Source organism: Manacus candei, unplaced genomic scaffold (assembly GCF_025592945.1).
Source record: "Manacus candei isolate 608988 ecotype Guabito, Panama unplaced genomic scaffold, ASM2559294v1 h1tg000047l, whole genome shotgun sequence".
Classification (NCBI taxonomy): domain Eukaryota; kingdom Metazoa; phylum Chordata; class Aves; order Passeriformes; family Pipridae; genus Manacus; species Manacus candei.
Window position 1 is genome coordinate 11,680,718 of NW_026138095.1, and position 5,708 is coordinate 11,686,425.

The 5,708-nt window shown below is 51.1% G+C and overlaps 1 long non-coding RNA gene across 1 annotated transcript; it reads right to left on the bottom strand.

Annotated features, from left to right (window-relative positions):
• Window positions 1–504: 504 nt before the first annotated feature.
• On the bottom strand, window positions 505–5,371 carry LOC127475614 (uncharacterized). Its single transcript, XR_007906253.1, has 3 exons — window positions 5,313–5,371; window positions 4,612–4,750; window positions 505–678 (listed from the first exon to the last, which is right to left on the bottom strand). It is a non-coding gene; the product is annotated as an uncharacterized LOC127475614 (long non-coding RNA).
• Between the last annotated feature and the right edge of the window lie 337 nt (window positions 5,372–5,708).

Genomic DNA, 5,708 nt, shown 5'->3' on the forward strand with positions numbered 1-5,708 from the left:
CAGGGAATGGCTGGAGCTGTGTCAGGGCAGGCTCAGGTTGGATCTCAGGCAAAGGTTCTTCCCCCAGAGGCTGGTTGGGCACTGCCCAGGCTCCCCAGGGCAGTGGGCACAGCCCCAAGGCTGCCAGAGCTCCAGGAGGGTTTGGCTGATCCTCTGGGGCACAGGGGGTGACTCTTGGGGATGGGCCTGTGCAGGGCTCAGGGTTGGACTGGATGATCCTTGTGGGTCCTTCCAACTCAGCATATTCTGGGATTCTGTGATTCTGTGGTTCTGTGATGATGTCCAGGTTGATTCAGACTGAAATTCCCTGCATGAAATATCTTTTTTTTTTATTATTATTTTTTCCTCTTCTTTTTTTTATCTTATTTCCTTTTTTTATTTTTTTTAGCAAATTTTTAACAAATATTTGGAATGGTTCTTAGGTTGGGTTGAGCTTTCGTTCTGGAAGAGTTTCTGGTAGTGTCTGGCTCTCTCACCAATGTTCCCCAGGGTGTGTTTCCTGGGAGGTGGGAACCATGCACAGCTGTACAAGATGTTGCCAAATACACCTGCAATTTCCATACTGGCTGTTCATGGGGAAATTCTGCCAAATCAGCTTTCCAGTGATGTTTCCAGTGGCTTGAAATGCAGCAAACGTGTCCAGCTCCTTGTTCAGAGGCTCTTAAGTCCATGCTCATACTGGAAGGGGAAAGAAAATGAAATGCTCCAAACTTTCTTTGCAAGTCAGCATGGTGTAGTTTGCATTCCCTAATAATGGCAGCACAGCTTGAAATAGTGGCACTCCCAGGATGGGTTGTGAATGACCCCGTGGTGTTGCTTTTAGGACATGTGGTCACAGCCCCAAACCTGCCAGAGTTCAAGGAGTGTTTGGACAATGCCCTCAGGCACATGGTGGGTTTTTTGGGCTGTGCAGGGCCAGAAGCTGGACTTTGATGATCCTGGTGGGCCCCTTCCCACTCAGAGTATTTGCTGATTTGTGCTGTGTCCCAGGGTGGTGCAGTAGGGAGCCCAGGGTGGTACCAGCAGTCTCATCTCACAGGCCCCAGGTCTCGGGGCTCCCCAGATACCCTCTGGGGACACACGTCTGCTCTCGGGGTGAGCAGGGCAGGGCCTCTGGGACAGCCCTGAGGCCCCTCCCTGCACCCTGACCTGGCTGGGGATCCCTGAGTCCTGCCTTGGCTGAGTCCGGGGTTTGCTGGCAGTACCACTGTGCAACAGGGCCATGTCCCATTCCCACAGCCCTCTCTGCCTGTCTTCCCATCAGGAAGCTGAAGCCACAGCTCTTGGCTTGCATTCCACCCCCTCATTCCTCCCCTGTGGTTTGGGGTGACTGCTGCCCCGTGGGGTGTGAGCAGCTCTGCCCAGAACATCCTCCCCAGGCAGAGGCAGAGCACAGGAGACTGGGAAGGGGACTTCAAGGCCTTTTCCAAAAGGCTTCCTGTCTAGAGAGCACTTATTTGTTGTTAAACACGAGAATACTTCACTGTTGTCCAGTGCAGAAGTCACTTTCTGTAGTGCTGTGCAAGCCCCATGTGTGGCCTTACACAGAGCAGCTGGCACGGGGTGTGTCTGACAGAGCAGCCAGGGCTGCCTGACCCCATGGGAAACAAAACACCACAGGATGCTCTCACAGGCCAGCCCTTCTGCCCTGCTCAGTGCAGGGAGCTGGGAACTGTGCTTCCCAGGCTACCCCAGTTCCTGGGAACAGGTCAGATTGGGTGCAGGCCCCAGGCAGGAGGCTGTGATGGCCACCCTTGGGCCATCTGCAAACCCTCAGACCTGCTGGTCCACCAAGGGCAGCTGGAGGCTGGCGATGATCACCCAGGGCAGCCAGGGATGTGACCCCTGGGTCACTCTCTATCCATTAAAAGCACCTGGGCAGAGGAGGGTGACACACTGTGGTATCACCTGTGGTGTTGAAAGAGATGGTGAAGGGCCTAGAGGGGCCATATGAGGAGCAGCTGAGGTCACTTGGCTTGTTCAGCCTGGAGGAGGCTGAGGGGAGACCTCACTGGGGTCTGCAACTTCCTCATAAGGGGAATTGGAGCAGCAGCTCCATCTCTGCTCAGTGTGAGCTGCAACAGCATCCGAGGGAACGGCTGGAGCTGTGCCAGGGGAGGGTTAGATTGGATTTTAGGAAAAGGTTCTTCCCCTGAAGGTGGTGGGGCACTGAACAGGCTCCCCAGGGCAGTGGGCACAGCCCCAAGGCTGACAAGAGTGTTTGTCAACACTCTCAGGGACAGGGTGGGATTGTTGGGGTGTCTGTGCAGGGCCAGGGGTTGGACTGGATGATCCTCGTGGGTCCCTTCCAACCCAGGAGATCCTATTATTCTGTGATTCTGTATATGGGCCACCAGACTGTTGCAAGCATAAGTCCTGGGCTGTGTCTCGGCCCGCTCTACCCAGAATTCTCCAAAATGTACCTGTTGTCCAAGTTCGTTGTCCAAGGGCATGTGAAAAGGGCACCCCTTACTGAGAACACAAACTCCCATGGGAATGCATCCCATACACAGCTCCCTACAACCCTTCTGCTGGGCTCCTCACTCCTGGTCTGCCCCTGCAGATGTGGGCACCTCAGGCTGGGATGACCCGAAGGTCTTTTGGGATGCCGAGATCCATCGCCTACAGCTGCTGTGTCCTCCTGGACATCCCAGGGGTGTTACTGGTGGCCACCATGGTGCCATTTATCAGACTGTGCTTTCACCTGCTCAGAAGAGACTTGTGGGTGCACAAAGCCATGACCTCAGAGACGGACTCAAGGTGAGGTTGCTCATCCTAAAGAGTAATTACAGAATCACAGAATGGTTTGGATTGGAAGGGACCTTAAAGATTATCCAGTTCCACCCCTCCCCCCCACAAGCAGTGGATAAGGGATTAGAAAGATGCCAATAGTCTTTTGAATGTTTCCTCAGCAAGTTGTTTAGGGGTGTGTTAAGGTAGCACCAGGCTCATGTGTGTATCCCTAGAACTGGGCAGGCTTTTTAGGAGTTTAACCAGGAATTTTATTTGCTTAAATGGCTGTTTGGGGAGTCAGTACTTCTGTCTTGTACTGTATTTTACTCTAAATTATTGGGATATACTTCCAGTATTGCAGCACAGCGTGGCTTTTGTCTGATTTTTGTACTGATTAAAAAAATCTCATTGGAACATTAAACAAGAAAGGTGAAGGGAACGTTCCTCCAGTAAGGATGTGAGCTGACCTAACTTTCTGGAGCTGTGAGTACCAAGCTTGTACTTACAAAAATGAGTGATCATGGAAATTCCATTGATCTCCTTGTCCAAGGGCCAGAACAGAGTAACTCCTGCACAGCTGACCAGGTCAGGTTTGTGGTATTTTAATTTGCTCTGCTGTTATCCAGAAGAAATACATCTCCTGAACCCATGGTGTGTTCTCCTGAATGTGGATGGTGCACAATTGTCTACCTCATCTGCTGCTGCTCTGTCCCCTGTAGGATGCAACTGGTCTTCACTAGTCAGTATTTTTAAAGACTTCTAGGATTAATGGTTGGTCTTGCTGTGACTTTTCATAGTGACATGAGCTGAGAGCCCTGAAATGTCAGTACCATGAGGAGGCACCTCTGTGCTCTGCCATTTGTTGGGCAGGCAGAAAATGCCAGCTCCTAAGAGAGGATTTTTTGGGAAGAGCGGTGACTCAGGAAAGGCTGGAAATTGTGAGCACAGTGAGTTTCTCCTACAATTTGCTGCTCAGCATATATGGAAAAACAGGATTTTGGACACAACTGATAGTACCCAAGACTGTGCAGAAGAGATCCCTGAATCAATTACTAACATTTTTGTCTAGTAGTGCAAACCTACAGTATCTTAGGGCTTGGCTAAGTGTGTGCAGAGCATAGTTTGTGAGTTGATCTTGGTGAATTACAATTAGACAGATGATGGGGATATTTGCAAAACAATAGCACAGGAATGGAGAGAAGCTGTAGGAGGAAGAGGACACCTCCCCAGCAGTGATAAAGATCACTATGGAAGTTTTCACAGAAGAGCTGTGGAGGAGATGCTGGGGCAGAAAGTCCATTTGCATGACTGTCAGCAAGGAGGTGGACATGGGCAGGACCTTGTGTTTGCAGCACAACGTCTCCTGCTGGTACAGGATGTGGAAGGCTGTTCTTCTCACATGGGGTCAAAGACCATTGTCTGGCTAGAAATCTCCCCAGGAGGTGCCTCTGGCTTGGTTTGGCATCCTGGTACAGTGAATGGCTGGGAAAACCAGACAAGGGGAGAGGTTTTAACAATCAGTTTGAGTGGACCAGTTACTGCCAAACTTATCCCCATAAAAAAGAGACTCAGTGATCCAAATCTGATACCAGCTCTTGATGTGTGGCTTGGATCCAGGCACCTCTCTGAGTTGGCCTGAGCAAAGCTAAGAGCTGGGGGGAAAGGGCGAAGTAAGAAACCCCACCTGAACTGGCAGAGGGTCTGCAGAGACTCAAGTGACGAATGTGGCTGAGTATCAACGAGGGGTTCCAGGATAAACTTTCGCTGAGTAAGCAAATAGTCACTCTTTTGGGGCTGGAGATCAGTGGGGAAGGCCAAAGGCACTCCAGAGCCTTGAAGTTTGCCACAGATCCCAAATCTTTTCTGGCAGAGACTCACCTGAGAAGGAGGGAGCTGTGAGGGAGGGAGCTGGACACTGGTTGAGATATGGAACCATGTCTGTTATTGATGGCGGAAACCCGGACACGGGTCCTGGCCAGAGAGTCCTTGAGCAATTAGAAGAAGTGACATGTCCTGTCTGTAAAGCAAGAGGACTGGTAAGAAGGCAAAAATTAGGAGAACCCAGTGAGTTAGATGCTGGCACCTTCCAAACTCCCCATTTAAAGGCCCTTCCTGGTTTGCGGGGCTGGTCCGAGTTGGCAGCTGAACCATCTGAGGGAGGGTTGGTCCCATTACCCCATGGCTCCTGTCACCACCTAGAACCATCAGAGCTGTCTCCAGCCCAGGCACTGCTGCTGACAGGGCTGCTTTTAGTGTAGTGAAGAAAACACAAACCCAATATAGTATCCACACCCCACAAGCAAATCCTGCAGGTCACAGCATGGGCACTCCTCCCATGAAGCAGCCTTGAGGACTTGAACACTCTTCTTCCTCCAGAGCCCAAAGAGCATCACACAGGGGATTCTGGGAGTTTATAGACCCAATGGATGAAGAAAATTTCTGCCTGGATGCACCTGGGCTCTTCACACAAAGTACATCCTTAATTCCTGAGGTAGGGAACGAGGGTCTCATCGCAGGGTTTACAGTTGTTCCCCGAGAATTCCAAGTCTCCAGCTGTTCCCCAACCCCACATTGCTTACCCTGGGTGATTTTCCATCAGAATGCTGCTGCATCTGCTCTGCTTTCTTCCCAGGTTTTTACTTGCCCTCTCCCCTCTTGTGCCCAGCACTGTAGAGGCAGAAAGCAAAGGAAAACCTGGTGTCTGAGCAAAGGAGCAGGAGGGAGGGCAGGATCAGAAACGCTGTGATGTGTCAGAGTTTGCCTATTTTCCCCTCCTCTCTTTGCCTCTCAGTCCCTGAAGAGCACAGCTATTGCTCCTCCTGCATCACCAGAAGTGTTTTGCTTTTGTACAAGGGACAGGGTCTTGGAAAGCTGCCTGTCAGGAAGGATGAGGCTGAAACAGGGAACAGGAGGATCAAGGACTTGGTTGCCACTCAGCTGCTGTACATTTGCCACCTTTGGGTAGTGCAGATCAT